Source organism: Mus pahari, chromosome 10 (genome assembly GCF_900095145.1).
Source record: "Mus pahari chromosome 10, PAHARI_EIJ_v1.1, whole genome shotgun sequence".
In the NCBI taxonomy this organism is placed as follows: Eukaryota; Metazoa; Chordata; class Mammalia; order Rodentia; family Muridae; genus Mus; species Mus pahari.
In genome coordinates, this window is record NC_034599.1 from 6,539,737 (window position 1) to 6,556,335 (window position 16,599).

The 16,599-nt window shown below is 38.1% G+C and overlaps 1 protein-coding gene across 1 annotated transcript in view; it reads right to left on the minus strand.

The window, feature by feature from the left end:
* Positions 1-16,599, minus strand: part of Cntn5 (contactin 5) — a 1,169,992-nt gene that overhangs the window by 909,688 nt on the left and 243,705 nt on the right. Inside the window, exon 2 of the mRNA XM_029543057.1 lies at positions 4,550-4,690. The gene's annotated coding sequence lies outside the window, so the exon portion shown is untranslated. The remainder of the gene's footprint in view (positions 1-4,549; positions 4,691-16,599) is intronic.

The window sequence follows — 16,599 nt, forward strand, 5'->3', positions numbered from 1 at the left end:
TAATGTGACTGCTATTAAGTCCTTTTCTGATAATCAAAGCTGCAATGAGTCAGTCTCCCAAGTGTCACCAGTTAATTGCTCTTAGATGGTAACCAGACTTTCTCCTACTCAGAGCACATTCCAAGAGGTTGTAAAACAATTAACCAAAGGTCATAAAAAGGGAACTAATGATTTATTATAGGTGTTAGTGCAGAAGATAAAATGTCGACTGGGTTTATCTGTACAAAACTTCACTAGTAACTTATAGTTTTAAACCTTCAGTGAACCTGTGGAGCTGAGACAGATGATGGATGTTTAGCCAGAAAATTAATGCTAATGGTTATGCATGTAAACATTCGCTGTTGTACACTTCTATTTCAATTTATGATTTTATTTTTTGTGTGAAGTTGTGATGAACTTTGTAACATGTAACACGTATTCTAAAAGATGTATACCTACGGAGGACAAAGAGAAGTGTGAGATTGATAGAGGAGACTTTTTTACCTTTCCCCACTTAGACTAGAATCATCTCCCTTTCCCCATTTAGAGAATTTTTCCCTTTACTCACTTAGGATCTTTTTGCTTTTCCCCTTAGATAGCTTTCATAGGAAAAGTTTTACAACTTAGTAGTAAACTCTATAATCACTTCTCTAAGTGTCTTCTCTTCCTGTGACTTCAAACTAGCAGGCTGAAACTTAGAGCCTGAGTTCCTGCTGAGATAGAACAAAAGCTACATTGCTTAATCCTCCACTGTTAGGCTACAGGTGTTAATCACCTAAACCAGTAGTCTTTTACTCTCAGAAAGAGTAAGAAAGTTTTTAGGACTTTCTAGAAGTTATCAGCAGCATTTCAGTATAATTAGAGAGCAAGAACGCCCCCAGACACTCAGACTTTAAAGCCATCACCAGAGTCCTACTCTGTGACTCCACCCCTACCCTGCCCCAGGATGGGAGGCTCCTGGCACCTAATCACTAAAAGGTATAGAAAGGCTTTACACAATTGAAATATAAATATTTCTGATTAAAACGAAAAACTAGTGTGTATGTATGCATGTGTGTGCGTGTGTGCATGTGTGTGTGTGTGTGTGTGTTTATGCTTGCATGGCTGGTAGACAACTTATGGGAATAATTTATTTCCTTTCAGCAACATTGTTTATAGAAGCTTAACATAATTCAAACAACTTTGCAGCAAGCACCTTAATAACCCTCAGCCATCTTGCTGGCCCTTGTATTCTGTTTCGATGGTTCTTGCACATTATTTTCATAGTATTTATGTAGAGCTCCTATTTACTAAGCATATGTCACATCATGCAAGACAGGTTGGCATAGCCTTATAGTAACTGTAGTGACCGTATGTAGACAACCTTTGGCTGTGTTCCATCTTGCTTCTAAAGATTTTGTTCCATAAAGGATAGGTACTCTGTCACTTCTTCACCACCCCCTCCCCAATTTCCTTCTTCCTTCTCCTTCCTATAGGTAACCCCACTTACTTTCTCTCCATTAAGAAGTCCAAATGAGATCCATTTATTTCCCAAGACAGCGTCAGTGAACAGGCTTATAGTCAAACTAAGGCCAGCTTCACTGAATATACTTCTCATGGTATAATATATCAGATCAACTGACTAGGAACTTAGGGAAGAAATCTCTTTGAGTTGATCTAGACAGACAATTTCACATACAATTTTAACAAAACAAACTCCAACTATAGTTAAAAACAAATAACTACATTTCACCAAGTAAAAAAATATGGACCAGTATAGCATACCCCCTCAAAGAAATTGTGACCTTAATGATGCTTAACTTTTGTGTAAGGGACCCTCCTCCTTCCTTCACAATCAGGAGGCACAGTTCCCAGTTGCTCTTGAGGCATATCTGTAAAGTTACTATGGTTCCCAAATGGCTGATATGTCCAGATGTTCACTGTTTCCATGTATGCTCTTTCTAATTTAAAATTATGTATTATGAATTACACACTGTGTACATGTTCACATATACACAGCACATACAATTAACAAACACATGCAAGTTATTTCCAACAAAATTTTTCCAAAGCATTACTAATGAATCTAAATTCATTAACCTAACATTCAGGGCACACTGCACTTTCCGATCCTCAGCCATTGTCCCTCCAGCTGCATGTAGTAACGTCCAGGTTACTTTCACTAGGTAATGAGGAATCCTGCCAGTTCTGAAAATCTATAACCCCAGAGTCCCAGGGGTTCCTTCTAATGGAAGGAACTCTCCCTGTTGGTCCTGGGCCAATGACTACTAGAGAGAGTTGTGTAAGTTACCGAGGGAAGTATTTTATTCTCAGAGGCTGAACTCAGGACCCCTTTTAATATGGGTTGCCTCTTATAATGGCTTAGTTGGTCATGTCAAGATGCACTATCAATGAGTCCCCTGAATGTTTTTAGTGGTTGCAGAGACAGATAACATGCAAGTCTGTGAATGAAGAGGACTTTACTTAATGTGACACTGTCACCCAATCTCTTAAGACTCATCAATTCTAATTCACTTATGCCTCTTTGGAATGTTTAGTCCAACTCATCTGCTTAGAGCATTTCAGTTCTACTGATGTGCTTTTCAATTAGTGGCTCAGGAAAGTAGCACAAGTGACATGAAGAGCAGTGACATGGCACTGTGCTCTGTCAAGCCGGAATCCATGGCTTCCCTGTTCAGTGACATGTCCTCATTCTCAAACCTCAGTGTAATAACAGGTCAGAGAAAGCAATTTTCTAAAACTCTGATTAGAGTTCTGTTGACCACCACAAATTGAATACACTTTGGTTGGCACCTAAGACAAGGTACTAGGTCACAGTTGCCCAAGACACTCCCAGCATCGTACTTCTGTTGTTAATATGTCTAGCATAAACCTAAACTTCATTTTCACCCATGTGGAAGTGAGCATTGGGTTCTCACTCACCCCACAGCAACTGTGTGGTGTTCTCTCACTTTTTCTGAACTCCTCAAGCACCATAAATCATTGATTTCTCTCCTTGCCATGCTGAACTAAGGAGACTAGATACAGTTTAATGTTCATATATATCTGGAGAGTAGAAATATAAAATGGGGTTCATTTACTAAAATGTTCATATGCTTAAATTAAGTAAAGTGATACGCAGAAAAATAACACCATAACATAGGCTTATATTTGTAGGAGGAATATAGATAGCTGAACTTATTTAACTTTATTTTGTATCTATAACTTAATCTAAGATCATTCTTACAGCAGGCCAATTTATGATGACTAAATTTGTCTTAAAGTTTTTTTTTTATGTTACAACAGAATGATGTGCTATTTGATGGGAAAGTTGTGTCCCTCTCCCATGATTTGTAGAGTCCTGACAAAACATCCTGTCATATTCCCTGTCCTTTCTCCTCTGGATTTCCTATTTACTTACCTAGGGGTTTTTTGGTAAAGAATAAAAGTCACAGTTGCTTTATTTGACAGATTGAATTGATGGATACATGGTTTAGTTAATGTTTATAATTAACAGATAAATTATTATTATTTTTCAGAATTCATGAGAGTTTGAAGAAATATAAACTTTTCTAGAACAAATCACTAAAATTTGCATGTTGCTCTCAAAGCCTAAAGTTAAATGCCCGAACAACATGTGGCTGACACTCTCCCACAGAACTGATCCCAAGCTTTGTTACCTCCCTGCTTTTTTATGTACTTGAAGATTTTGAAAATGTAGAATAGCCTGGAGAAAAGAAAACCTTTACTATTTTGAATCAATTTAACAATTAGAGAAGGTAAACCTTTAAATAAAATTGATATGGTACTATTTTATAAACATAAGACAAGGAAAATTCATTTCATACTGATTATTTACAAATATATCATTGGCACTGAGGCAGAGTGTGCCCAGTAACTACTTTGATTTGAAATAGTCTGTTGGTGCCTACTTAGTTATGGGTATTAGACATGCATTTATTCATGTATTTTAGATATTATAGAATTCCCATTTTAAGGATCATTACTAATTCACACAATGAATAATTTCACAATTAATAAGTATAATTTAATATTTAGTGACATGCATTGATGAGTGCCATGCAAATAATGCAACACTCTTGACAAACAGCATGCCTTGTCTTTGTGCAGGAGATGCCTGGCTAGCCCTGGTGGACAAGAACACCTATCTCTGCCTGAGACCTCCTGCTGTCCTCACTTAATCCCTGTCTCCAAACTGAAACAAGCCAAGTGCCAAGTCCTCCTGCCAGCCACTCAGACACTGACTAAGAAGATAGCAAAGCTCAGGGTTACCCTTGTCTACCTTTCATGCTCACAGCAACCCAAAAACTAAAATAAAATAATCGTTTGATATTTTTGACTCCAAAATTTCTGTGATATCCTAATGCTTATTTATATCCAGAAAAATGAGGTATTTTTAGTTCAAACATAAAATACCCACTCAATTTGGGCACATCAATCTTTAGCAAATGCAGGCAGCTTCATGAACATGAAGCTGCAGAAAGGACCCACATAGCTTTCCTGTTCTGGGTTGCAGCCAACACCTATTTTTTTGCAATGAAATGTATTAAAGAGAAGATAACAGTTGTACCTATTTTCTGAATCAGGCTCAAAGTCACACTCTTCAAAATGGCAGCAGTTTCTCTAAAGTAATCCTTTTGTGGTGGTCGTCATGCAGAAAGGATGCTTAGCAGGGCTTGAATGGCATTAAATAGCAGTCTTCCAAAAATACCTGCGAAGAAAGTGGTATGAATATGAATAAAAATAATCCTCTGAAATGTTTTCATTTAATCTAAGCCCATATTTTTATTAAATATTATGTACCATAGCTCTATTTACTTACATTTTGAATCTCAATATCATATACACAAATGATGATACTGTTTTTAATGTGATGTATTTATCTAGCTGAATTTTCTTACATGATTACAACAGTGAAGAGATCTCTTTTCACATTTCTTTATGTGCATATTTTCACAATTCCTCAGTTTTTAAGTGATACATTATATTTTATGATAGAATTTGTAAAGCTTTTATTTCGTATTTTATTTAATGGATTTAAAAAACTTAGTAAGTATTTGACATTTTAAACTATTTGAGTCATTAAGTCATTGGTTCTCTGGTGACCTGCAATGAATTTGCATGTGTGAGGTTGTATCTATTTTGAACAATTTAAGTGAAGCTCATTCTTTCATAAAATTCACCATGTAATGAAATTATTTTTTGTTTATATAATATGCTTTTGGTAGACTCAGAGTATGCCAAGATCTGTAAAAACAAGTATGAGGAACTGATGAGGTAGTTTGAACCCAAATATCAGTAGCCCAGGAACATAGTCAGGATTTACATTCCCATTGTTGATTTACATCAGGAGAATTAGCTTTTGTGTTAGTGATCAGATATGGCCCATCTGAGGTCTGCTTTCTGCCCTCGACTGATTAGTATATAAAACTTATCCAGAAACAGTTTCATTGTCATCCTCATAATGATCAAAGCAAGGTCTGAGAGCCTGTCAAGTTGACTCAAAATTAATCACCATATATTCTTATAGCTGTACACTCCTTTTCCTGTCTACAAATTCGTTGACAGAAAACTATGTTCTACAAAAGACAATGACTGCCTTCATGTAAGTACCTGGAATTCACTCATTTCTCTTTCGATATTGTCCCTGGCTGTTCTGGAAAACAATCATCAGAGCCATTGGCTCCTCTTCCTCCTCATTCATCTCCTCTCATGAGAGCAGCCATTTTCTCAGTAGTCTCAGCTACAGAGTGTCAGCCCTTCCAGACTTCTCATTCCTCCTCTGTATTCTATTAGTTTCTAAATCATGTTGCTTGTCCCTCTGTAATCTTAGATCTGTTTTCTCTCTATTCCCAGCCCTGCTGTGGTCTAAGTGAGCAGTTTCACATATTGCCACTGAGTCAGCCCTACTGCACCCACAATCACAGTGTAGACTGAAAATCAGAAAAGAGGAGGGTGGGCACTGATACTTATCAGCATGCACTTTTATTTATATGTACTCATGAATTTACTTATTAGCAGAACTTTTACTTGTATCCACTCATAAATTAAATTAATTTTAATATATCTTTTCTTGATTCTCCATTGCATCTTATGTCTTATGCTATCTATTGAAAATTTAAGACTAAAGAAGGCAAGGATGCTGAGGGTGATGGTTTGAATATGCTTGGCTCAGGGAGTGGCACCATTTGGAGGTGTGGCCTTGTTGGAGTAGGTGTGTCTCTGTGGGTTTGGGCTTTAAGACCCTACTCATAGCTTCCTGGAAGTCAGTCTTCCACTAGCAGCCTTCAGATGAAGATGTAGAACTCTCAGCTCCTCCAGTGCCATGCCTGCCTAAATGCTGCCCTGCTCCCACCTTGATAATAATGGACTGAACCTCTGACCTATAAGCCAGCCCAAGATTTGCTTTGGCCATGGTGTGTGTTCACAGCAGTAAAGCTCTAAGACACTGAGCATTTGAACTTTGTGGCTCAGTGAGAAAGTAGGATGGGCACCCAGCCAGTTATAACACTGTGTGCTGAGTTTTGTAACAGTTATTCTGCTATAGAACAGGTGCTATGACATCCAAGGATTCCTTATAGATGACTATTGAGTCACCAAAGATTACAATCTACAAGAGCAAGTCTAAACAGAAAAATAAAAATAAAACAAACAAACAAGCAAAATATCCCAAATGTATGTATGATCATAGCTATATACAGAGACGTGAACCAAGTATCTGATGCGTTTAGAAAAATTAAAAATAGTTCTTGAAATTGGTGCTAATTATAACACCAGTTTATAGACATATGTTATCATAGCTTATAAAGCACATTCGTCTATATTAGGAGAGGTAAGTATAAACCCAGTATGACTCAGTAGATAAAGAATTTTGATTTTTAGAGAAATAACGAGGGTTGAGGAGCGGATGATTCCTTTTTTATTATTATTTTATTTATTTATTTATTTATTTATTTTTATTTATTTATTTATTTATTTATTTATTTATGGTTTTTCAAGACAGGGTTTCTTTGTATAGCCCTGGCTGTCCTGGANCTCACTTTGNAGACCAGGCTGACCTTGAACTCAGAAATCCTCCTGCCTCTGCCTCCCGAGTGCTAGGATTAAAGGTGTGCCACCATGCCTATCTTATGGATGATTCTTATAGTCTGGAATCTCTCAGTCCACTTCCTTCTCTATAGAAACATTGCAAATATTTCAACATTTAGAACTGACCACCTTTGGTCTTCCACGGAGGCTGGGACTGTTCAGATATCCAACTGATGTCAAATGTACTCATCTATCTTTGCAAGGTTATTTAAAACCAAAAGTGTTGATTATCTTTTGTTAACCATTTATGATGTGCAGTCAGTTTTTTAATGATACCAGGTGGGCCATCCTGATTCCAGATTAACTACCTTCCACTCACATGATTCCCCCTGCCCCCCCCCCCTTGCTGCCACCTGTCTGGTACCAAAACTGCTCAACTGTGGAAGCTGACAGCTGGTTCTTCAGTGGGGAATGATGGGAGCAGAAGTCAGGTGAAAATGGTTCATTAGCAATGAGATGGAAAAATCTGCAGCCTCCCTGAGGACATCTTGGGTGATGTGTCTGCCTGCTAATTTACCGGACAGAGAGTTAATTATGAAAATAAAATAGGAATTTTCAATAATTTTAGAGGTTCCTAGGATGTGATATCATCATCCTTGACACACTGATGTATCTTTCAGCTGAGATTTCCATTTTGATATGAAATGTAACGTAAAGGATATAGACAAATTCTTGGATAGCTTATTTTCACAGGGTGGTTCAAGAAGGAACCCAGAGTGGCAAGGTGGCTTGTGAGACTCCGATCACTTACACACTGTCTGAGATCCCATAATTCCTTCAACTCTAGTCTTCAGCAAGTCAACAGACCAGAAACTAAAGCCCATGACAGTTTGACCATGCTTATAGACTTCTTTCTTTTTATGTTCCGTTTCCTTCCATTTATACTAATAAGTCACTTATGTGAGTTATCTCTCAGCTATGGGCTTTGAAATTATTTAAGGCTCTTTCAGTTTTGTGCTAGAATGCTTGCTATCACTAGAAACACATCTTTTTATACTTAGAATTATTATTATTATTATTATTATTATTATTATATACTTTTTAAAATTTTAATGTGATCCCCCTCACACATTCTAAGATGTATGTGTTGAAGCCGGTGGACAGCTTGCAGTAGTCCTCTCTGCCTACCATGTGGGTTCAGAGGACCAGATTCTGGTTGACAGTGCTAGTGGCTTGTTCCTTTGCATATTCACTATCTTGCCAGCTATTGAAATATAAAATTATGGTACTCATAAATGATATATAGAGGTAAGATGTCATGAAATTAGGATTTTTGCAAGGAATTTACATCTGCTTCACAGTAGTGGTGACTTAATTATTCACACACAAATATTCTTATAGTAAGTCCATTGTCACAGAACATTTCACACTCTTACAGAAAGTCCATTGTCAGTAGTGCTTGAATCATTCACACACATAAACCTTCTTATAGTAGGTCAATTATCACAGATTATTATATAAGAATTCTTCAAATACACTTAACTAATGACTGTTACTGACAGACTGTTTGGCATAGAGGTGCATGTCTCAAATCCCAGCAATCTGAAGGCAGAAACAGGAACATTGCCCAATGTTTGAATCCAGCATTGTCTACGTAGTGGATTTCATGCGATCAAGGGCAAATAAACAACAATAAAATTTTATTTCTTTTTTTTGTTTTTTTCTTTTTTTTCGAGACAGGGTTTCTATGTATAGCCCTGGCTGTCCTGGAACTCACTTTGTAGACCAAGCTGGCCTCAAAGTCAGAAATCTGCCTGCCTCTGCCTCCCAAGTGCTGGGATTAAAGGCATGCGCCACCACGCCTGGCAAAATCTTATTTCTAAAATATGAATCATAACAACACTAACAGCACAGCATAAAAAGCTTCATGCTTACAAAAAAAACCAAAAAACAAAAATAAAAACAAACAAAAAAACCACCACCACCCAAATCCCCACCAAAATTGCATGGTGGCTCACCTGTAATGGCCTTCGCTTTACCAGACCCTGGCTAACAGAGCATTTTCTCATGTTAGAAACACACTGATACGAGGATAACCCTGAATCAGAGCGGCACAGTCCTAAAAATAAACTTTTCTAAAGTCTCCCAGGCCCTTTGTTATCTGGACTTCCTTGTCACATGTGCGCCCTTCTTTCTGACCCTTTTCATTACCTGGTGGCCCCCGGCTCTGCCATTTGTGACAGTCACTTTAAGTCACAATGGTAGCTCTGCCACTATTAGTTAAGAATTCTATTCAAGTTCACGGTAAGTAGATTTTTCTCCTATAATCCTTGGCATCCTTAGTAGTGAGGGTCATAGTGCTTTCTGCAGCAGACACTCAAGCCACGAATGAATTGGTCGTTGAAACATTTTATTCACAGTACCATGAACTCGCTAACCATCCCAGTTACTGCCACGTGTCACCCTTTTACCACATGTACCTTCTATCTAAAAAAAGAGGAGTCTCTTTTATCTCCACAAATCCAATATCACAGAACAAAACTGCTTTTCAGACATGGCAAACAAATCTCTTTCTCGAGAGAAGCTGCAGGTTGCAATGGACTTAACAGACTTAGTTCTCCGCAGAGTGCTAGATCCTGCGAGGGGATTCGGGGCTGGAAAAGGTGTTTCCCTGCCTACCCACCGCAGGCACACAGCTTTTAGCACTTCTGGTGTCAAGGCAGAAAAGTCAGCTAGGAACTGGTAATGAGGTAACGCCCATAGAAAGCAGGCCAGAGGCCTGGCAGCATGCCAGGGCAGAGAGTCATTTGGCTCCAGGCTTCTGGGAGCTAAGCTTCCGTTATTACCACTCTCTCCAATTGCTCCTAACTCAGTGGAGGGATTTGCTTCGCATCATGAAATAGGAGCCTGTTCCTTGATTGGTCTAAAGAGTAATTTTTAAAAGTGAAAACTAATTGGGCTGATTTAGCTGTTATGATTTAGCTTTCTGTAATTCATAAGGATGTAAACTGTGGGTGGAAATGGCTTGAATTAAAATTAATTTTTTAATCCTCTCCCGCAGAATTATCTCTCCTCAAAAACCAGAATATATTTGAAAATTTTCAAATGCAGATGAACAAAAGTATTTATTTTTGTAGCTCTATGAGCTACATAAAAAAACTTCAAATATTTCAGAAATAATATATTTATGAAACTCTTCTAATCCTTAAAAAAAATACAAGAACAGTTTAGAAAAAAATGTTAAGACAATTTTATTCTCCCTTCCTTTCCCAGGACCATGGTATGATGTATGTCCAAGCCATAAGAGCTAAGAGGCATGTGGATGATGCCTTTCCTGGGGATGGGACACCAGAGATTTGAATATTGGCAAAATGCCTGGTAGCATCAATGGATTTATGATCTGCAGTGGTCATCAGGTTCAGCTCAGAAGCTGATTTGCTAATCAATTTGTCAATGTCTGCAGAAAGATGTCAGTAGCCTGGAAGCAAAACATGTAGATTCGTTTTCGCAGATGATTTGCTACCATCAGGATATAATACTTCCTTGAAAATTGCCCTAAAACATAGTTAAAATAACAGATATTGGGGGTTAACTTAATCAAGTCCATTATTCGAGTCCACACACACACACACTTTTCTGTAAGATACCCAAGACACTTACAGTGTTCACTGTATCAGCAAAACTTGTTAACATTGTAAGCAGCCTTATAATAAAAAGCAATATGGCTGCTGTAATTGTATGAATCAGTCAGAAAACTAGAAAAAACATGGGAGGGTGAAAAGGAGAATGGATGGGGGTGGTCTTAGAGGGCATGTGACATGTAAGGGAAAGAGACTATGGGAGAGGAAGGGTGCAAGTGTGCATGTGTGTATGGGGAGGTGATAGTGGGTGAGAGCAGCAAGCAGGGAAACTCTAAAAACAACATATGAAAGTGCCACCCAGGCTGGGCACCGGAGACGCATGACTTTAATCTGAGCACTTGGGAGGCAGAGGCAAGTGGAACTCTGTGAGTTTGAGGCCAGCCTGGTCTACAGAGTGAGTGCCAGGACAGCCTGAGCTATTACATAGAATAATCCTATTTTGAACACACACACACACACACACACACACACACACACACAAAGGAAAAATGCCAATAGGAACCCTGTCACTTTATGAAGCAATAGGGAAGAATGGGAGTAAAATGATAGTTAGATTTAAATATATTCATTGTATAATTCTCTTTGAGTTTATTGCTATAAAACATGTATTGTTTTCCAGTAACCATTTAAATTAGAATAAAGGTAATATATATGTGTATATATGTATATGTATGTATATATGTATATACATATATACTTGCACACACACACACACACACACACACACACACACTGTATGTATATGTATATATCTTTGTATGAAGAAGTTTGGTGCACTGACCCTTCCTCCCTAGTGCTAGTGTTGAAGGGGTGTGGCTCCAGGACCCAGTCCTTGTGGCATTTTCATCTACTGCTTTGCTGCTCTCTCCCACCATCAGCAGACACCACCGCTCCCACACAACACTTGCACTTCACAATGAAGAAGTTAATGCCAGTAGTGTCATCTGTGACCTCCTGTCACAAGGAGTCTTCTAGGATGCAGAGTCTATTTCTCCATCTAACCAACCCACTTACAGGGAAGTCTCCCATACCTCACAATCATTTGTTTTTTCCACACAACATATAATTCTTACTTTTTCAGTATTACTTATTTTCTATTTTCTTCTACCTACACCATGCAAAACAAAACCATACAGAACAAAACACCAAGCTTTCATCTTGCTGTACTTATCCCTTTATATTTTTGGCTGTTTTATTCAATAGTTACTAATTCTGGCATTCTGACTCAGAATTAGGAGCCAAGTCTGGCTTTCCTTTCTGCCTCCAACAATGAGTTCAACCTATCAATTTTCTCAAACAAGAAGGTGGCAGTTGTCTCCCAATAGCCATTCATGCCTCTCACTGATTGACTAGGCTCATGCTTGAATATAACCTCTTTGTAGCTTCCCATCAAGAAACCTGCAGTGTTAATCTTTGAACATCAGTGTTTGAAGACTTCCCTTTCCCCCAAAGAGAAAGGATGAAAATCTGTAAATAACTGTTCAAAACATTTTCCCCCACAGCATTATCTGATATTCTCTCTTCCCATGGGTAGCTTTTGTTATTCTCTGATTTATAGTGGATGCATCACTCTCTCTCTGGAATGAACAGCAATATCTTCTTTTGCTATTACCTTGCCACTCAAAATGTAATATGCAAACTCTCAAAGTAACCTATGTTTGGGGGTTTGTTACAGATGCTAACATGTGGAATCAGTACCCATGAGAAAATAACCCATTGTCCATTACACACAACTCAGAACGACTCTTTAAAGACACCTTTCCTATCCCACAGGGCTTGTCATGCATGCCCCTATGAGAACAATTATCCCATTATTTTGCGCCTTCACCTCATGGGCCTCTCTTCCCATCAACACCAGGTCCCATGTCTTCCTTTTCTCCTCTTCTTTTTCCTGTTTGTTAATTTTTAACATCATTGTAGAAATAGGTACTTCTTTTTGACCCACTGGATATGACAATTAGCTGTTCTCCCTTTTCATTGCACTCTGGCAGCTCTCTGACTACAGGAAGAATATGCCTCCCTCTGGACTAGACAATAAAGTTCCCACTCTATATATGGAGGGATAATAAGAAACCAGCAAGATTAAAGATTTTAACTTGGGGCTGGTGAGATGGCTCAGCGGGTAAGAGCACCTGACTGCTCTTCCAAAGGTGCAGAGTTCAAATCCCAGCCACCACATGGTGGCTCACAACCATCCGTAACGAGATCTGACTCCGTCTTCTGGAGTGTCTGAAGACAGTTACAGTATACTTACATATAATAAATAAATAAATCTTAAAAAAAAAAAAAAAGATTTTAACTTGATGTGGGTACAATGTATTAAAATGTCATCCTTTGCCCCATTAACATATATTCACACAGTATGATAAGTAAAATAGAATAAAGAGCTAGGGGGAAGATTCAGAAGTTAAGATCATTTACTGCTCTTTCTGCGGACCTGAGTTAGGTACCAGAACCAATGTTGGGCAGCTTACTACCATCCATAAATACAGTTCCAGGGGGAAATGAAAAGACTGAGATCATGGATACATCCTCCATCCCTATGCACATATCACAAATATGCTGTTGTATCATATACAAACATTAACATTCTTAAAATTTAAAAACAGTTTTAGAAAATAAGAGAGATCACATCCTTGTATTGGTGAAAGGAAATTAACCTTAACAAACCTGCTCATCACCGATCAAAGCAAGATGGCATAAGCCTACGAAGACATACTGTGACGTGTCCACAGTCAGGGAATGAATGAACTAGCAATGTTCAGTGTCCCTGTTGCTATCAGAGCAATGCTAATTTAAACTGAAGTGGCATGCATTCTTGCCCATCTGGATGTCAGACATTAAGAAGGTTTTTGTTTCTTTAGCTTTTTTTTTTTTTTTTTTTTTTTTTTGGCTTTTTCCCCCTATTTTTTTGTCCTATTCTAGTTTGTTTGGCTTTGTTTTATCTTATCTTACTTTATTTTATTATCTTTCTCTGAAAAACTAATTTTTTTTTCTAACAAGACACAGAATGATGTGGAGTCCAATGGTAGGAATGGTGAGGGATGGATTTTGGAGTTGTTGGGAAAGGGGATCCATTATCAGAATATATTGTATGAAAGGAAATCTATTTGCAAAAATAGAAAGAAAAAAGAAAATATACAACCTGACAAGGATATAGAAACCAATTGTAAGAAGGTAATCCACTTTAGTTACTATGGAAGTCAATATGGAGGGTCCTCAAACAACTAATAATGTATCTCCCACTTGTCCTATCTGTGACAATCCTGACTACAAGGCCACATGTCACTGAGTTAAGAAATCACAGAGATACATGTACACTGATACTTACTTTATACTTCTTAAAACAAGTAAGTTATAGAACCAAGTCCATTGATAGAGGACTGGATAAAGAAAATGAAATTTTTTAATAACTCAAGAGAAAAGGAAATGGGTCATTTTCAGAAAAATGAATGGACTAATGAGAGAAAGCATGTGACATCATATCAAAACTAGTGCACTTCAGAAGACTGGGTACACACATTCTCTCAATTGTGGGTCCAAGATCTTCTATATCTACATGAGGTCACATTTGTGGATAAGACATGAAAGCAGAAAATAATTAATTCATCATCAAAACATGGGCACTAATTGTGGGAGGGAGGGAGATGCCAGGGCAAGAAGAGTGTTCTGGTCAAATGTGTTGGATAAGAATGTTTTTATAAAACCCTCTGATATGTGCAATAACTACATACCATTTCTAAAAATAAAGAAAAAGAAATCATCAGAAATTAATACCTAAAACAAATAAATGGAATGTCTCATGGGGCAGGGTTTTAAGAATCACTTTCTTTCAGAAATCTCTTGTTTATATAGCCATGACCCAGTTTTAGAGGAGCTTTGGAAAACTGGATATGTTTTGGTGGTTTGAACTGTTTCATAACACATGCACACAGCGCATTGGGCTACTATTCAATCTAACGTCCCATTAGTTATACCCTGAGAGGATAGGTATACATTTGAAACTATCATAATTCACTTCTCTTATATCTTTTCATTTCCTGGACCTGGCAGTTTGCTTCTGCTATATATGACCAAAAGGTCTTTCATCTACCTTGTGTCTCAGCCCTTTAGGAGTCATTAGCGTTCAGAACTGTGTGCTCTACCAGGCTTCTAAACAGCTTTGTGCTTGCCTATTGATTTTCATTGGAAGCGAGTATGTACTCCTCCTAGAATGTTTTCTTTTTAAGATCAACCATTATTTAGTCAACAAACTGAGGGTATGAATAAGACTCGAGTTATAAAATAATGGCAGATTTTCCAAGTATATGAATATGAAATTAAATTTGTAGTTGAAAATTAAAAGAAGAAATCTTTCAAAAAGCCTTGATTTTTACAAACATTTTTCTTTTTCTTTGATGTTTTTCAATTATGTGCCTTTGTGGGAGTTTATGCACATTAGTACAAGTGCTGTGTAGGCCAGGAAAGGGTATAGGATTCCTTATAGCTGGAGTTGCAGGATATGGTCAGCCCCTGGACACTGTTGAAAAGAATAGAACTTGGGTTCTCTGGAAGAGCAGCAAGTGCTGATAGCCAGAATTCCCTCTCCAGTCCTAGATACAGGTTTTAAAAATGCCCTCTATAATCATAATATACAATATGACTGGATGTTATCTGTATGTAAATTAACCCCTTTGTGAGAGAATTGGAGAATCTTACCTCTGTTAACCCATCACAGCCTGTGTTCTATGGGAAGCTAAAATCAAACAGATTTTATAGAACTCTAAATTAGTCATCATGTCCTCTGTTCAGCAAGCAAGAATTCTATTGCTGTTTCAATGCTAACACCTTCTTAGCACATTTTAGCTTTCTTTGGAGCTATATCAGGCTCCTGTCACCAAGCACTTGTTGTCATCCACAACAGTGTCTGGGTTTGGTGACTGTATATGGGATAGATCTCCAGGTCTACAACAAATTAATGGATGAATATGTTTTAAGAATGGCAGATTCAAGTGTAAAGTTAATAATAAAAAAAATCTTGGTAACAATGGACATGATGATGTATGTGAATTATCTAGAATTCAACTGAAAATGGACAAATTTCCTGATAATCTGTTCTAGCTACTGATTTAGACCTCGACTTCTCCTACTATTGCTAAAGTTTATTTGGATCGTGTTTGATTTCTAATCTGTTAACATTTTTTTTAAGTTGCCAGTGTTAGAAAACAAATAAAATCCAAAATCCGTTGAGCCTTCTGATCAGCTGTTTTCATAGCAGCCAGTGAGTCTGTCTCTAAACAACACCCCCATGGAAGTAGTTACAGGGACAAAGTGTGGAGTAGAAACTGAAGAAATGACTCACCTGGGGATCCATCCCATATACAATCACCAAACCCAGACACTGTTGTGGATGCCAACAAGTGATTGCTGACAGGAGCCTGATATAGCTATCTCCTGAGAGGCTCTGCCAGTGCCTGACAAATTCAGAAGTGGATGCTCACAGCCATGCATTGGACTGAGCATAGGTTGCCCAATGAAAGAGCTAGAGAAAGGACCCAAGGAGCTGAAGGGGTTTGCAGCCCCATAGGAAGAACAACAATATGAACTAACCAGTACACCCAGAGCTCCCAGGGACTAAACCACTAACCAAAGAAAACACATGGTGGGACTCATGTCTCTAGCTGCATCTGCAGCAGAGGATGGCCTAGTCAGACATCAACGTAGGGAGAGGCCCTTTTTCTTATGAAGGCTCTATGTCCCAGTGTGAGGTAATGCCAGGGTCAGGAAGTGGGAATGGGTGGGTTGGTGAGCAGGGAGAGGGGGTAGTGGGAAGGTGTTTTTCAGAGGGGATATAAGGAAAGGGGATAACATTGGAATATAAATAAAGAAAATATCAAAAAGAGAAAGAGAGAGAGAGAGAGAGAGAGAGAGAGAGAGAGAGAGAGAGAGAGAGAGAGAGAGAGAGAGAGAG